This window comes from Tursiops truncatus, chromosome 10 (genome assembly GCF_011762595.2).
Source record: "Tursiops truncatus isolate mTurTru1 chromosome 10, mTurTru1.mat.Y, whole genome shotgun sequence".
Taxonomy (NCBI): Eukaryota; Metazoa; Chordata; class Mammalia; order Artiodactyla; family Delphinidae; genus Tursiops; species Tursiops truncatus.
In genome coordinates, this window is record NC_047043.1 from 26,315,230 (window position 1) to 26,332,529 (window position 17,300).

The window sequence follows — 17,300 nt, forward strand, 5'->3', positions numbered from 1 at the left end:
CTGTGTCAAGCCATGGATGTGGAAAATTAAAGCCATACTGAGAAGGGAAATGAACCATGTCTAATACATCCCCAGCAATAAAATGTTTTCACTAGGACTGTAAAACTGTGGCTTACATTAGGAAAAAGAAAATCAAACTATATGTCAATTCCACATCATGGGACATGAAGTGTCCACAAAAATTTATATTACTATTTAGAAGTGTTTCATTCTGGTGTTTTATTGTGATTGGATGCGCCCTTCTCAGTATCTTTTGACTGGTATGAAAATGATTTGAACTACTTTTTTAGCATTTATTTTACATCTATTACCTGTTCTATTACTTTTTATTATTTTATTGTGCTTGTGTAGAGGATTTTGCACAGTTTTCATTATAATGTAACATCAAGTCAATTTATTTGTGTATTACATGCTGTATAATTGCACCTTTTTCTAGAACAATTTGGATTTCATTATCTAACAAATCAGCACTGTTACATTTCTAAAAGCTCTTGTTAGAAATCAAGGGTATTTTCAAAGTAGGACAACAAAGGTTAAGTTTGCACCAAAAAGATGCCTCAACAATGCTGGAGCTATTTGAACATCAGGTGAAGGTCATACTGAAAAGAGGGAACAACTTGTTTCTTTGAGAAAATATTTAATTATTCACTATTGTACTAGGTTAAGATCAATAAGGATCAATACTGCAAGAAAAGAAATCTTGTAGAACAAAGGGTTCTGACATGGAACAGGTAAGTGTGAGATTAATTTGTACATGGAATGTACAAATTAATCCAGGAAAAATGTCAAGTCTAACTGTATTTGGTTTATTATTGTAAAGGATATCAAGATACCATGTGGATGCTTCATTTACAAGGTTGTTATAAAACTACCAAGCACAATGAACTGTACATACGTCTTACATAGTTATTTTCATAGACTGATCTATGCCTAACACAGAGGTGGCATAAATGATTTCAGGAGTCACACAGGTAAAGTGCAAAACACTAAACAAACAAACAAACAAACAAAAAACCCCACGAGCACTAAGAAATTCATTAAGTTGTCAAATCATTAACAGAATGTGGCTTGATGTTTTATAGGCATAATTATATTTCTACATTTTCAATGAGTTAGGATGTAGAGATGATACGTTTTTGACACTACATTTTCTAGACTGCATCCTTGGTATTTATCCCATCTTATTTTGGGTTTTGTTTTTGTTAGACTCTTAGTGAGCTCAGAATACTGACCCTCTGATACTTCTACATCTCCACAGCCCTATGACCAGCACAGATAGTAGTAATACTGACTTTCTACTACTAATAGGAGTAAACATCAAGAAATATTCCACTGGTTAAGACAAGTCATCACTTACTTTATTTAGCTTCCAAGAAATGGATTATCAATGCCTTTTTTTTTTTCCCCTTAAGAATGTATGGTATATGATAGGACTTCCCTGGTGGTCCAGTGGTTAAGATTCCGAGCTCCCAACGCAGAGGGCACGGATTCAATCCCTGGCGGGGAGCTAAGATCCTGTGTGCTACATAGCATGGCCAAAAAAAAAAAAAAAAGAGAATATATGGTATATGAGAACTTTAGAAGTCTAAAGAAAGTCCCATTTTCATTTGTCAGGGAAACTATCAAGTTCTCTTTTGAAGACTTTGGTGATGTATTTATGAAATCTTTATCAAATATAAAGGTGTTTTGTTTTCCAAGAGTTCATTATAAAATAATAGAATGTATTTCATGTAACCTGACAGTTCTACCTACTACTGCAATTTCATTCAAAATATTCTCAAAATTGTTAAATAATACCTCTTAGTGAGGGTTTGCATTCTCCCATCCACACCAAAACTGCAGGGACTGTGGGAGGGGATGCTTTAGCAAAAATTTTAGCAGTGTTTTGGACATGTGAATAGTATTATTTCATTAAATCTTGGCCTTTTTTACTAAATTGTTATCTTCACAAAAACATCTTTTCATAAAATTTCTGTGTTGTGCTGTCTTGCTACTCTCATACACAGGAACTCATTGTTGAGGAAAACAACAAGCAATAATAACAAAATGCATCCATACACTCGATGGTTGAAGTAAAACTGAATGAAGTCTTCAACTCAGTTATCTTCATTTGCCCTTTTCTGTTTCTTCAGTTTTCCCTTTTTATACTTTATCCTTGAATTATGCTTTTTCTAATTTTGTGATTCATCTATACCCTTGGATTTTAGATGCATGCGAGTGATACAAAAGTCAATCTATTCTTGGCCTCTAATCAGCTCTTCATTCCTTCTGTGAAATTCCTGATGCTAGCAGCTAATAGCCTTCAGGTTAACAGCCATGCATTTCTACTTCTACCAATTTGAGTTGTATGTTTGTTCCCCATATTTGTACCTTTCCCTGTAATCATATAGTGTAAGTGTTGTATCAACCAATAAAATAACTGCCAAAGATTTGCTCTCTGAAAATTGTTGAGCGCTTTAAGAAGACTTGATAAAATAAATTGCAATAAAAGATTCCCAACTTTCTTGTGAATAAGAAAAAAGGTAAACATTTTGGATTCTGTATATACACTTTCAGAGCTCATCAAGACACTCAATTCTAAAGAAATCCAAACTAAAAATAGTAGATAATACTTCATGGTGATGAATTTTGCTTTAAAAATAGGTACTCCAATCAGGAGATGCATACTCAAAGAAAAGATCTTGGCTGTACTTCAAAAGTTTGATGAATGTTTGTATGGATATTACTCTTTACTAAGTTAAAATAAATCTTAAATGGATGTATATATCATTTTTATAATTCCCCTGATAATAATGCTATACATCAGGCTAGTTGAGTTTAAGGATTCCCAGGAACTACATTGACACCAAAAATCAATTTAGATATATACCACAACAGAAACTCAAGAATCTAGATTCATATGCATCATACAAATATATAACCAAGGAAAGCAAAATATAATTGTGCATGGAAAAATTAGGTAATATTTATATCTTTCATATTGAGAAATTAATAGACACTGTCAATTTCCTAGTTAAATTGAGAAGTAAAGAATTATAATTTTTGAAAGTTAAAAAGTAATCATTTAAAAAGACACAAATGAACAACAAAAAGCTGTATTTTCTGAATTATTAAAGGGGAAATTAAAGAATAAAAACCTATTGCCAAAGATAGGAAAAATAAACTATTTACAATAGAAATAAAATGACAAATACAAGACCAAAAACATAATCAAAATACATATAGGATATATGTTATGTACCATAAAAACATATTATGTAAATCTCAAGATAAACATAGTTTAAAAAGAAAAAGCATATAAAATTGGGTGAAAATAAAAGTGACTACTACCTCCTCCAAAAACCCCCACAAAACCCTCAAAGTTTACAAGTAGAAAAATAAGAAATATAAAAATCCAGTTAAGAATTAGTAATCAGATTATTAATATCACAATAAGCTGAGTTCAAGTTAAAAGCATAAAATGTAGGGAAAATAAAACCCAGTCACTTTAAAAGTAATAACATGTATGATAAAAATAATTACATAAGGTGTAATGAACTTACATGTTTCAAATTACATGGCAGAGACATACTTGAAACTATGTTCTAGTATTTTAAGAAGAATTGATTGATAATATTGATAATATTATCACAATGGTAACAGTAATAAATATTAATAGACCTCTTGATTTCTTGATAAAATCAGAACACAAATTATAAGCAGTGATACAGGTCTTTCTAAACAATCTTTTGTCAAACTTTGGTTTTTCTAGGGCAATTTTCCTCAGTGTGGTCAAGAACCACCTTATTAGAATAAATGTGGGAGTGCTTGTTAAAAAATGAATATTCTTGGCACCTAATGCTGTCGTTCCAAACCATAGTTTTGTTTTGTTTTTTTTTTGTGGTACGCGGGCCTCTCACTGTTGTGGTCCCTCCCGCTGCGGAGCACAGGCTCCGGGCGCGCAGGCCCAGCGGCCATGGCTCACGGGCCCAGCCGCTCCGCAGTATGTGGGATCCTCCCGGAGCGGGGCACGAACCCCTGTCCCCTGCATCGGCAGGCGGACTCTCAACCACTGCGCCACCAGGGAAGCCCCCATTTTGCCTCTTTTTGAACTTCATTTAAATGGAATCACGCATTGTACACTTGTTCTGGCTCCTTTTGTTCAACCTTAAGTGTGAAAGATTTATTTTTATTGTTGTGTGTGGTGGTACAGTATTTTGTGCTTTTTTTTTATTGTTGTGTAGTATCCCATTGTATGACTATTCTGTAATAAATGTATCTATTCTCTTGTTGATGGACATTTATGTTGTTTCCATATTTTGGCCATGAACATTCTGTAATATCTTTTGATGTACATATGCATTCAGTCCTCTCAGGCATGTCCCTATGAATAGAAATGCTTTCACAGAGTAGGTGAATGTTTAGGTTTAGTATATACTGCCAAAAAGTTTTCCAAAGGGATTGTACCAATTTACACTCTCACTAGCAATTCATGAGAGCTCTAATTTTTCCATATTCAGGACAAAAGTTGTTATCAGTCTTAATAACGTTGGTCAGTTGGTTAGTCTTTATAATGTTAACCAGTCAAATGTATATGCAGTCATTCTTTATTGCAGGTGTAATCTGCATTTCCCTGGTGACTAAGATGTTGACTTCCTTTTAATGTGCTTATTGGCCATTTAGTTATTACCTCTTGGAAAATGCCTATTCAACATTGCCCGTATTTTTGAAGATGTTTATACAGACCACGGTGCTTCTACAAATTCAGTTTTACTTCAGTTGCTTTCTTTGCTTGGAATGACCTTCTCACTCATTTTCTCTTTTTGTTCTCTTTAAATTTCATCTCAGGCATCATCTGCAAAAGAAAACCAGCCCCACATAGACCAGGTTCGACTCTCTGCTATTCTTTTGTATAATCGTCACACCTTGGCATATCCTCATTATTAAGATTACAACTTACACAAATAAAAATTCTTCGTGTTCTTGTTTTAGTCTCCTACATGCTTATCCTCAAGACCCATTGAAGGGAAAGGCGGTTATAAAGCAAGAGTCAGGAATCTAAAAGGAATGAACAATGGAAACACACATGCGTGGTCCTGGAGAGACACACCTACATGTGTGCCTGCATTTCTTGACGAGGTTGAGATTTGAGAATCCACAGTGGCACCTAGATGCCTTCCCTCCAGTGAGAAAAATGGAAGCTGACATCTCAGGGCAATTCTTTGTCAGAAATATAAATCTGCATGAAGAGAAGAGAGTTAAAAATTTAATCTGCAAAGCTATTTAGAGAGTGGATAGGCCTTGACAGGCCTCCCAAATGGATTACAAGAACAAGAAGAGTGGAATTGTGAAAAAAAAAGCTGTTGTAGCAAACAGAATGAAACTAAGCTTTCTTGACAGAACCAGTTTGCCGAATGACTTTAAAATCGCACTTATCCTTTTTTTTCTTCTTAAATATACTCTAATTTAAATGTTTGAGAGAAACTTTTAGGATTTATAGTGTGCCTTTGGTGCCCTTAAAGAACCGTAAGGTAAAGACACAACAAATTATATACATAGTATTGTTTGGGGAATGCGTGTGGGAAACAAAATTAAAAACTGTCAAGCCACTCATCAGTCACAGAAAAGAAATGAGGATTCTGGAGGCATCTGTGATCATCTGACTTGTAATTTAAGCAACCACCCTATGTCTAAAATATTGCTCAACATGAATAAACAGAATAAAACTTTGGCAATCAACTTCCAAAAAAATGACAATTTGATGTCACTTTGTACTCTGTATTCGTTTTTTAACCTATTACTTTAGGAGGTTCCCCTGTATATGCCAGCCCACATGTCATCATTATTATAGGGAAAAGTGCTGTTCTATTTCCTGTCTTAGTATTACATTTCTTTGTCCTTTAAATTCATATTTATTTCCCTGAATGCTAAAATAAACAAACATACTTTTTTTTTTATATATATATAGGTAGTGCTTGGGATAGGCAGATCACCATTACCAAACAGTTAAGAAAATAAAGGTATTGGGAATTTCCTGGCGGTACAGTGGTTAGGACTCCACATTTCCACTGCCAAGGGCCAGGGTTCAGTCCCTGGTTGGGAACTTAAGATCCCATGAGCAGTGGGGTGTGGCAAAAAAATAAAGAAAGAAAGAAAGAAAAAAAGAAACATATAAAATCATATGAACTTTTCAAGAGATATAGAAACAAATGTGCAATAAAATACAACATTTGTTGAATGATTTTCCTGTTTCAACAAAGTTCTAGACTCCACTGCTGTTTTTACAGCTCTAATTTTTTTTTTTTTATCTGACCAGGCCTCAGCTTGGGCAAAACATACTACTTACGCTAGCAATATCCTGCCCATTAATATTGTAGAAATTTTTTTCCATTAAAGTCTTAACAACTACTGAAGCATAACTTTTAAGTCCTAAGACTTACATCTATCTTAAAATGTTGCTTTAAATCTTTAATATCTAGGGCCTAACCATGGTTTCCAGATTTACCTTTAAAGTATCAACTTGTTAAATATAAATACTGATCCTTTGGCCCCCAAACCAATGGTATCTACTTTTCTTAACCTGCCATGTTCTTTGTTAGTGGGTTCTGGGCTAACTTGCACTCTGCTCAGATATAGCCAGTGTCATGGGAGGATTCAAGTTTTTCATATCATAGCAGTTATGAAGACCCTTTACAAACATTTTCTTTCTTCTCCTTCTGAATATATGGTAGTTTTGTATTTTCCCGATATATTTTGAAATTAACTGTCATAGTGTGCCTTACTTTGGTCAATGGGATGTGAGCAGAAGTGATGTGTTTCACCTCCAAGAAGAGCCAGGGTGCAATGTCCCGTGTTTCTCTTCCCTTTCTGGAAATGTTGGAAATGTATTAAGATGAATCTTCTGCCAGACTTGGCTTTTGATCAGCAAGATGAATATAGTCCTCCTCTGTACAGCCAGTCCCTGCTGATGATACCTGTTGGCCATTAAGTATGAGAGATAAGTGAACTTTTGTGTGTGAAACCACTGAAATGCTGGGGTTTTCTGTTACCACAGCATAACTTACTCTAGCCTACCTGATACACCAGCTTTACAGTTGCTTGGAATTCGGCTCTTAGGGAGACACATTTTGAAAGGTAATTTAAAAACTATTCATTAGATACCTAATTTTTTCACTTACCGTTTCTGAATGTATTGCTTTTTCCTCTTTTATTTTCTTAATGTGATATATTGACTGATTTTTCACAGCTTCATTGGAGTATTATTTACATACCACATAACTCACCTAAGTGTACAATCCAGTGATTTTTAATAAATGTATAGAGTTGTATAATCGTCACAACAGTCTAATTTTAGAACATTTCCATCCCCTTGCCCCCCTCAAAAAAAACTCATGCCTATTTGCGGTTACTCCCTAACTCCCACTGCTATCTGAGGTAACCACTAATCCATTTTTTGTCTTTGCTGATTTGCCTTTTCTGGATATTTTATAGAACGAATCATTCAATTTGCGGCATTTTTGTGACGGCTTCTTTCTTCTAGGGTCATGTTTTCAAGGTTCACCCATATTTCAGGATGCATTAGTTCTTTACTCCTTTTTATAGTGGAAATATATTACATTGTATCGATAGACCACATTCTGTTTCTCCATTTACCAGTTTCTAGGCATTTGGGTTGGTTCCAGTTTTGGGTTGTTATAAACAATGTAGCTATGACGATTTGAATACAAGTATTTATGTGGAAACGTGTTAATTTCTCTTGGCTAGATACCTATGAGTGGAATTGTTGGATCATATGGTGAATTTGTGTTTAACATTTTAAGAAGCTGCTAACCAGTTTTCCATGGTGTAGGAAGCATCATTTGTCCAGTTGAACAAGACTATTAAATCCATAACTTAAAGGCCCTTATATAGTGGGAAAGTATTTAGGTAATGAAGCAGGATATTCCCTCTTTCTTCTCTCTGTAACTCATATATGCTTACCCATATATATATTCTTCACCGTTAATAATTCCTGGTAGAAGAATAGCCATTAGACTCCCCATTTGTTTCTGAGCACCCTATTTATTGAATCTTTGCATGGGAAATAGTAATTCCTAAGAGGGTTGAGATCTCTGTTGAGATAAAGTCTGGCATGCAGAGTTAGGTGACAGCTCCTCTCAGATTCCTATTTACATACTCGAATTACCAGTGATGCTTTAACTGTTTAAAAATCACCTGTCTTGTCTGATTTTATTTTTATCATGTTCACACAATACTGTTCCTAAAACAACAAAAAACCAGCTTTTAATAGTATATAAATATAAGTAGCTTGATTAAGTTTCTTTCAAGTCATTTAAGGAAAAATCCCACCCATTATGTTGTCTACTTATTTTATTGTTTGTTCCATTGTTAATTTTTACTTACCGTGACTGAAGGTATTCATTGTTTTATGTGTTACAAATAAATATCCTAAATATTCTTGAATATATGTATATATCCCTGGCACAAGGACCAAGCCTAAAGCCAGGACCTAAGTTGTAATGCTTTTTATGTAACCCAAACAGGTGGCCGCCAGCAGAAGAGAAAACAAGAGGGAACTCAAACAAGAAAAGCAAGAGGCAAGTGGCAATGGCAGGACCATGCCCAGGTGAAGAAAGTCCAGGAGCTCACTGTGGGTTTTGAAGTCATTGCTGCTCTAAGTTCTCTTTGACATATAGAGACAAGATATGATTTCCCTCTACTCACTGCTAGTAAGCAGTCTCCAAACTGAGGCAAATTTTAGTGTGTAACAGCATTCAATCACAAAGCTGGCTCCAGGCAAGTACAACGGACCTAAGGCTCACCTTCGGGGTTTTTGATCTCCACTGGCCCGTACTTACCTAGGGTTTGAGTGCCTCTGTGTCAGGAGGAAACTGGATCTGGTGAGCTCTTCACATGCTGATATGAATTAGATTAATTGAATGACTGGTGTTTAGAGTAGGACTAAAAGCTCAGACTTTGGAATTAGTCTATGAGGGTTCGAAGACTCAGTGTTTTACTACTTCTGTGACCCTGCACAACTGACTTAACATTTTATATTCAAAGTGCGTATACTTCCAGAATCACTGTCATAGGGCTTTTGTGATGGTTCATTGATACAAGGCATATAAAGCAGGAAAAACAGCATCTACCAGAGAGCAAATTCTCCAGGAATGTTTGTTATTATTATTCATGCTGAATGACTGCCTTTCTGGATGATAGAATCTTTTTTGTTCTTTTTCTTTAAAGCTTTATTGATATCACATTCATGTACCACACAATTCACCCATTTGAAGTGTGCAATTCAATGGCTTATAGTATATTCACAGATATGTGCAACCATCATCACAATTTTAGAGCAGTTCATCACCTCAAAAAGAGACCCCATACCCTTTATCTAACACTCATTTCTATCCCCCAGCCTCTCCGGCACTAAGCAGCCATTTATCTTTCTGCTTCTATAGATTTGCCTTTTCTAGACATTTCATATGAACGGAATCATATAACATGTGGTCTTCTGAGACAGATTTCTTTAATTTAACATCATCTTTTCAAGGTTCATCCATGTTGTAGCATGTATCAGTACTTGATTCCCTTTAGGGCGGAATGATATTCCATTGTACGGATATACAACATTTTCTTTATCCGTTCATCAGTTGAGGGATTGTTTCCTTTCAGCTTTTATGAATAAGGTTGCTACAAACATTTTTTTTCTATGGAAATAGGTTTTCATTACTTTTGACTAGATACCTAGGAGTGGAATTGCCGGGTCATATGGTAACTGTCTTTAATCATTTGAGGAATTGCCGGAATATTTTCTGAGGCAGCTTCACCATTTTCATTCCCACCATCATGTACAAGGGTCCTGATCCTTCCGCATTGACTGGCAGAGTCTTTTCTGTTTTCTTAAAAGTGAAATGACTATGAAACAGAGCAGGATCCTATGGTCCTTCCACTCCCGTGTCCTCTGCCTGCCTTTTGTCTGTAGAAAAACTTTAGCCAAAGACTAAGTTTAATCAGAGAAGTGAGAAAATACAGAAACAAAGGAAAACTGTCAAACGAGACCAAATGACAATAGTTTAGTCGTTAAAGGACCTATAGTTCCTCCTCAAGGGCTATAGATAATATTCTGAGCCCTACCCTTTGAGCTGTCTTGTAGATACTGAAATCCCTACCAAGTGGGAGAAGTTAAATACGTGGTGTCCAGAGTGTGTAGCCATTACATAAGCTGCGACAATTCTGAGAACCAGCCTCAAATAAATGGGAACAAAACAACCCTGAACTGAAGACTGTACTGTACAACAATCAAAATGAAGCTGATCAGACCACAGCATGACCCATTTCAAGAGAACTGTCAGAGCTGACTGTGCTGTTTCTGCATGTAGCCCCCTCCTTCTGCCTGTAAAAGCTTGTGCCCACTGATGGTCAGTGGGGGAATTCGGCCTTCAGACAAGAGTCAGCCCTCCCACCTGGTTGCCGGCGTCCAAAATAAAGCAAACTTTCCTTTCCACCAACCTTGCCTCTTTATTGGCTTTAGAGTGGTGAGCAGTCAGACCCCGCTTTGGGTAACAATTATAATTTAAGTCTACAAAAACTTCACAAGGACTTAAATTGATAGAGGTTATCGTTAGATCTTATAGAATTTTAAGGTAGTCACACAAACTACATAAGAGTAAACATAATGGTACTTTTGTACTTTTATTCTGGAAGTCTTGTACTTTTATTCTGGAAGTCTTGTACTTTTATTGTACTTTTATTCTTGATGTCTTTGTAAGTCATTTAAACATGCCATATTTTACAGGATGAGCATATGCTTCATTGTCGGAACTACATCACATGGAGAGTGAAAGGTGCTCTCTCTGTAATTATACTGGGACAATGAAAGGCACACTGGGACAAATGGTCACCCTGTGTGGAGTGAAAGACCTCACTATGGACTCACACTCATTTGGAAATATATTTTCCTTGTTTTCTTTTTTAGCAGAGGTGATTTGTATTCATCTCACACTTGTAGGCAGGGCACATGAATATATATGTTGCGTTAAGTTAAAGGTTGGGTCTACTCCCTCAGAGCAGAGCCAAAATAACTGATGCGCACAGGAAACAAACCCTAGCTCTTCTACTAGCTGGTTTTCTAGCTAAACTGAAGTGGATTGCATCAAGGATTTTACATTTTAGAAAATTTTAGATTTTTGTGGACTCTACATTACTTTTTGGATTATTATGTGTCCCACCCCCAAGATTCCTATTACAGTGATAGTCATATAAATGTTCCCCACCCCCAAATGCATATTTGCAAAATAGCTCACGTCAGAATGCTTAGTATTGTAGAAACATGCAGAGGGGTTAGTCAGCATTTTAAGGATTGGAGTTTCTAAAGCAGATTCTCCCACACAAAGTCTCTTCCTAATCCTCTCTTTTTTTTTTTTTTTTTTTTTTTGCGGTACGTGGGCCTCACTGTCGTGGCCTCTCCGGTAGCGGAGCACAGGGTCCGGACGCGCAGGCTCAGCGGCCATGGCGCACGGGCCCAGCCACTCTTCGGCATGTGGGATCTTCTCGGACCGGGGCACGAACCCGTGTCCCCTGCATCGGCAGGCGGACTCTCAACCACTGCGCCACCAGGGAAGCCCCCTAATCCTCTTTTGATTTCATTCTCTTTCCACCATGGTTCCCTACTAACCTACCAACCAACTAACCAAGCTCACCCCAGCATCCCCAAAGGCAACAACAACTGGGCTATTAATTGGAAGTCTGATTTCAATAAACATACAGGGTCAATTTGACAACTTATAAAGCTAGAGTCTGGCAGAGCGTCACGGGGATAAGACACACAGTTCCTGTTACTGCCCCAGGGAAGTACTGGACACCACAGTCTGGCCCGAGTCCCCCCCTCCAGGAATCCCTCATTTGCCAGCAGCACTAAGCAAGTCATAGCCATTAAGGAACAAGCAACTGTAAGAGAAAGACAAGCTGAGAGAGAGGAGACCAATGCTGCCCACTTTAATACACAGGAAGGCTTCCTCAAGAACACTTGAGTTGACCCTCAAATGCTTGCGCAGTTCGGCAGGACCTGAGGCAATCCCCGGAGTAAGGGCTGGTCAGGGAAGTTAAAGCCGCCTTCAGGGCGCTCTCAAATTAGACACCAATTTTCTCAAGACTAAGGACAAGAAAACAATGCTGAGGTCAACGTTCTCCTTCACTTTTTTTTTTTTTCCTTGTTTCCTTTGTTCCTGTGAGTCCAGTCTATCCAAGAGTGACTTCTAATGGCCAAGAAAATTCGTTACAAGGATGTTGTTCCCTGGTCTGAACATGGACTAACTTTTTTGCAATCCTAATTCATTTTTGAGGCTCCAAGTATGACTGTGCAGAATCTTTTAAAAGACATGTTCACTTCTGATCTCCTACGGTCTAGGTTCCTTTCGACCACGAATTCTACAAACCTTTTCTCAGTACCAGGTTATGTGTAGGGGGAGTGGCTGTTTCCTGTTACATTTCCCAGGTCTTAACTTGTTCCAAGTCCAATTTCTCCCATATTTCCCTGAATCTGCCTTATGTCTCTTTGGGCTAATCTGATTCCCAGCTGGAGAAATTCAGAATGTGTTCTTTTTTTTCCTCCTTTCATTAACTGTCAAAGTTAGATATTTATGGAAACACTCTTTTTTCCATGTATGTATTAGTGTCATGTTCCCCTCAATGAAGAAAAATGAAAGAAATATTCTGTAGTTTTAAGTATACTACCATTAACAAGAATAATCAGAACTTTGCTCTGAAGAGTATTTGGTGATCTTAATATACTCAGTATACTTACTAGATCTCTTTGCTGTATTTGAAACTCAATCATTTTTTTTTCCCTAGAAATTCTCCACTTTTTGGCTTCTATGACACGGATGCTGCTTCTCCTCATAATCCTCTGGCTATTTTCCCTTAACCTCTGATGGCTTTTCTTTCTCAACACATCTCCTAGGTTTGTCCTTGGAGCACCGTGCTTCCCATTCTAAGCAATGGGACATTCAGACAAAAACTGCGTCTTAGAGTTACCCACGAAAATCTCCTGAGAAGGTGCCCCATGGAGACAGCTTAGCATATATTGTCTTTTTCTTCAGTACTGAAACTCCAGTTACTACTGAGGCCCAGATGAAATAGTGGCTTGCTCTTAAGGGCTATATTGTCTGAAAAATAAATAACTTTAAAGATGAGCATCTTTTTTAAAAAGGCAAAATATGTATCATAGGACAGGAATATGGGGATATATTTCCTTTGGAATGGCAGGTGGAGACCCTGCACTTTTTAAATAGTTATCTATCTTTTTCTCTTTTGCAAAGCAAGTGGAGTTGAATTTACAATAGTAAAGTGAGTGCACGATCAGGCTTTGTCACTCTCCTTGAGTGATCCTGTCCAAGCTCATCATTTCACGTACCAGTCCTATGCGTATGTGTTTGTATGTGTGGGAGCTGTTAGTACTAATATTGGTATTAATTTAGTTTTACCTTCCTGATAGAATGTGGTTGATCCTGAGCCCACAAAAACATGGGGAGCATTTATGGCTAAGGACTCCTTGATACCTGTAATTTTCCCATTCATTAAACAATTATCCATTCAACTCACTGTGTGGCAGGCTCTATGCCAGGTATTAGAGTTACCAGCACAAACTAGGCAAAAGATCCCTATTTAACAGAGCTTATCACTTTATAAAGAGTGATGAGTGCATTCATTCATTGTGTTAGAGGATTTGTGAAACATTTACTATGTATTAGGCAGTGGGTAACACCCTGACCATATAAACAAAGCATAGTTTCTGATTTCTAGAGGCTCCAGTTTAGGGTTGGTACACGAAGAGAAAGGAATAGACACAGAAAATGATCATTACAATACAGTGGATACAAGCAGTAGAGCCATGCAGTGACTCATATGGTATTAGAGAAGAAACACAATATCATTGTGTAGGAGAGAAGTTAAAAATCTTGACCTAAGATTCTTTTTTTTAAAAAAAAATATTTATTTGGCTGTACCGGGTCTTAGTTGTGACATGGGGAATCTTTAGTTGCGGCATGCATGTGGGATCTAGTTCTCTGACCAGGGATCGAACCCGGGCCCCCTGCATTCGGAGCACGGAGTGTTAACCACTGGACCACCATGGAAGTCCCATTGACCTAAGATTTTTGTTACTTGTGTAATTTAATTTCAGACCGTCCCCAACTTATGATGATTCAACTTTGATTTTTTGAGTTTATTATGGTGCAAAACCAGTACACATTCAGTAGAAACCTTACCTCGAATTTTGCATTTTAATCTTTTCACGAGCTTAGCAATAGGTATGCTCTCTTGCGATGCTGGGCACCAGTCAGCTGGGCGATCACGAGGGTAAATGCTTACAGCCATTCTGTATCCAGACAACCATTCTGTTTTTCACTTTCAGTGCGGTATTCAATAAATCACGTGAGATATTCAACATTTTATTATAAAATAGGCTTTGTGTTAGGCGATTTTTCCCAACTGTCAGCTAATGTAAATGTTCTGAGCACATTTAAGGTAGGCTGGGCTAAGCTGTGATGTTTGGTAAGTTAGGTGTATCAAATACATTTTAAACTTACGATATTTTCAACTTAAGACGGGTTTAGGGACGTAACCCCATCACAAGTCGAGGAAGATCTGTACTGACATCATTGATTTGTTCTGTCAGCACTGGTCACTTCTAAAAACCACTGCACAGGATTTGGTGGCTAGAGATGACTATACAAGAGGTAGCAGTTCGTTTGGGGCTTGAATACAGTTATTATTTTAAATGTGGAAGCACAGTTAGGGACAGTGGGCATCGCAGGCTGAAGACCACCATAAGCCAAAACATAAACTAGAAACGATATACATGACAGAAGTTAATAAAAAGGTGAATTGTGGTTTTCCTGACTAAACAGAGACCATATGTATCAGGAAATGTAGAAAATGAGATGAAGTGGTTAGGATGGAGGTAGCTTAAGGAGAGACTTCAAAGCCAGGTAGAATAATTCGTACTTAGTACACTGTCCACCTGTCCATTCATTCCTTCATCCTGACAGCTTTTATTATGTGTTTATGGTGCAGTTATAATGCTGTGTTCTGAGAATACATTTAAAAAAAAGGGGAAAAAAAAGACAGGCCTTACCTTCAAGTTTAATTAAAAAATGGGTAAGCAAAGGAAGAAATACAGCAGAATCTCATAACTGGTATAACATGAAAACATACAAAAGAAGAAAATCTGGAATCTGCCTGGAGGAGTCAGGGAAAGCTGTAAGCATTTGGTTACCTTGAACTATATAATAAAGAAAGGGTAAGATGGTAGGTTGAGGGCATTGCAGGAAGAAGAAACAACGAAGACAAAAAGACATCACAGGTAGGAGATTTCTGGGAGAAACTGTGTGTAGTTCTAAAATGCTACAAATTAGCTGGCCAAAAAGCACATGAAAAGATGCTCAACATCACTAATTATCAGAAAAATGCAAATCAAAACTACAATGAGGTATCACCTCACACCTGTCAGAATGGCCATGATCAAAAAGTCCACAAACAATAAGTGCTGGAGAGGGTGTGGAGAAAAGGGAACCCTCCTACACTGTTGGTGAGAACGTAAATTGGTACAACCACTATGGAGAACAGTATGGAGGTTCCTTAAAAAACTAAAAATAGAACTACCATATGATCCAGCAATCCCATTCCTGGGCATATATCCGGAGAAAACCATAATCCAAAAAGATACATGCACTCCAATGCTCATTGCAGCACTATTTACAATAGCCAGGACATGGAAGCAACCTCAATGTCCATCAACTGAGGAATGGATAAAGATGTGATACATATATACAGTAGGCATAAAGAAGAATGAAATAATGCCATTTGCAGTCACATGGATGGACGTACAGATTATTGTCACACTAAGTGAAGTAGGTCAGACAGAGAAAGACAAATATATGATATCACTCGTATTTGGAATCTAATTTTTAAAAATGGTACAAATGAACTTACTTACAAAACAGAAAGTCTTACAGATATCAAAAACAAACTTAGGGTTACCAAAGGGGAAACGTAGGGGGAAAGGATAAATCAGGAGCTTGAGATGAACATACACACACTACTGTATATAAGATAGATAACCAATAAGGACCTACTGCATAGCACAGGGAACTCTACTCAATATTCTGTGATAAACTATATGAGAAAAGAATCTAAAAAAGAATGAATATATGTATATATATAACTGAATCACTTTGCTGTACACCGGAAACTAACACAACACAACATTGTAAGTCAACTATATGCCAATAAAATTTAAAAAAATAAAATGCTACAAATTAAATATTTTTCTCCCTGGAAGGGGAAGGTAAGTAGTGATAGTGGGAGATGAAAATGTATCGGGGTTTTTGTGCTTTATCCTCCAGCATTGTCATGCTCTGGAAGAGTTTACTGGTGTATTAATATACTCAAATTTGTATTTTACAGATTTAACTCTAGACAAAACGTGAAAGCTATCTTGTAGTGATAATGCTAACTGAAGCCTGGGTGCAGGAAGACTAGTTAGGAGGCTATGCACCAAAGTGTATTAGCAGAAATGATACTGTGAGAGACATAAAGTAAGGGACAGGATTTAGAGATTGGACATATATCTAGGACAAGAATGTAGAGGGCATGCAAGAAAACCACACCATTTCTGTCATAGGTGACTGGGTAGCTAGTGGCACCATTAGGTAGTCTAACAGGTGATTTATCCAGGCTGCACCAGGCACTCCAAAGCTATGGACTTACAGGATACCTCTTCCCAGTCAGCATATTTGGTTTGAGTTGACAGGCAATTCCCCTGGATCGAGAGAGAAGATCTGGAGCAATGTTTTCCAAACAGAGAGTAAGAAGCTAAGGACAGTGGAGGAGACGGCATGAAGCTGAGAACACTGGAAGAGAGGGCAAGTATTTATGACTATATTCTCTGCACTTACTATAAACTCAAGATGAACTAGAAGTGCATAGTGAGAAGAGATTCAGCCACAGGTTTTGAAAGCTCACTCTTTCCTACAGAAAAAGATAAGCAACAGATCTTTATGAAATTTATAAGCATGCATCTTCAAAGTACCTGTTGATACTTAGATTATTTAAAATTATTCCATTTTATAAAGAACAACTGCCTTTTTTTCAAATGTGGCTTTGCAACAACAATTATCTTCCAAATTCTAAAGAAGGGGGACTCTGAAATATTCAATATGATTTGATTTCACAGGAAATTTCAAAAATAAGCCCAAAATGTGGGATACGTTAAACACAAATAATTATTTCAGTGTATTTGAAGAAAAAAAATCTCATGA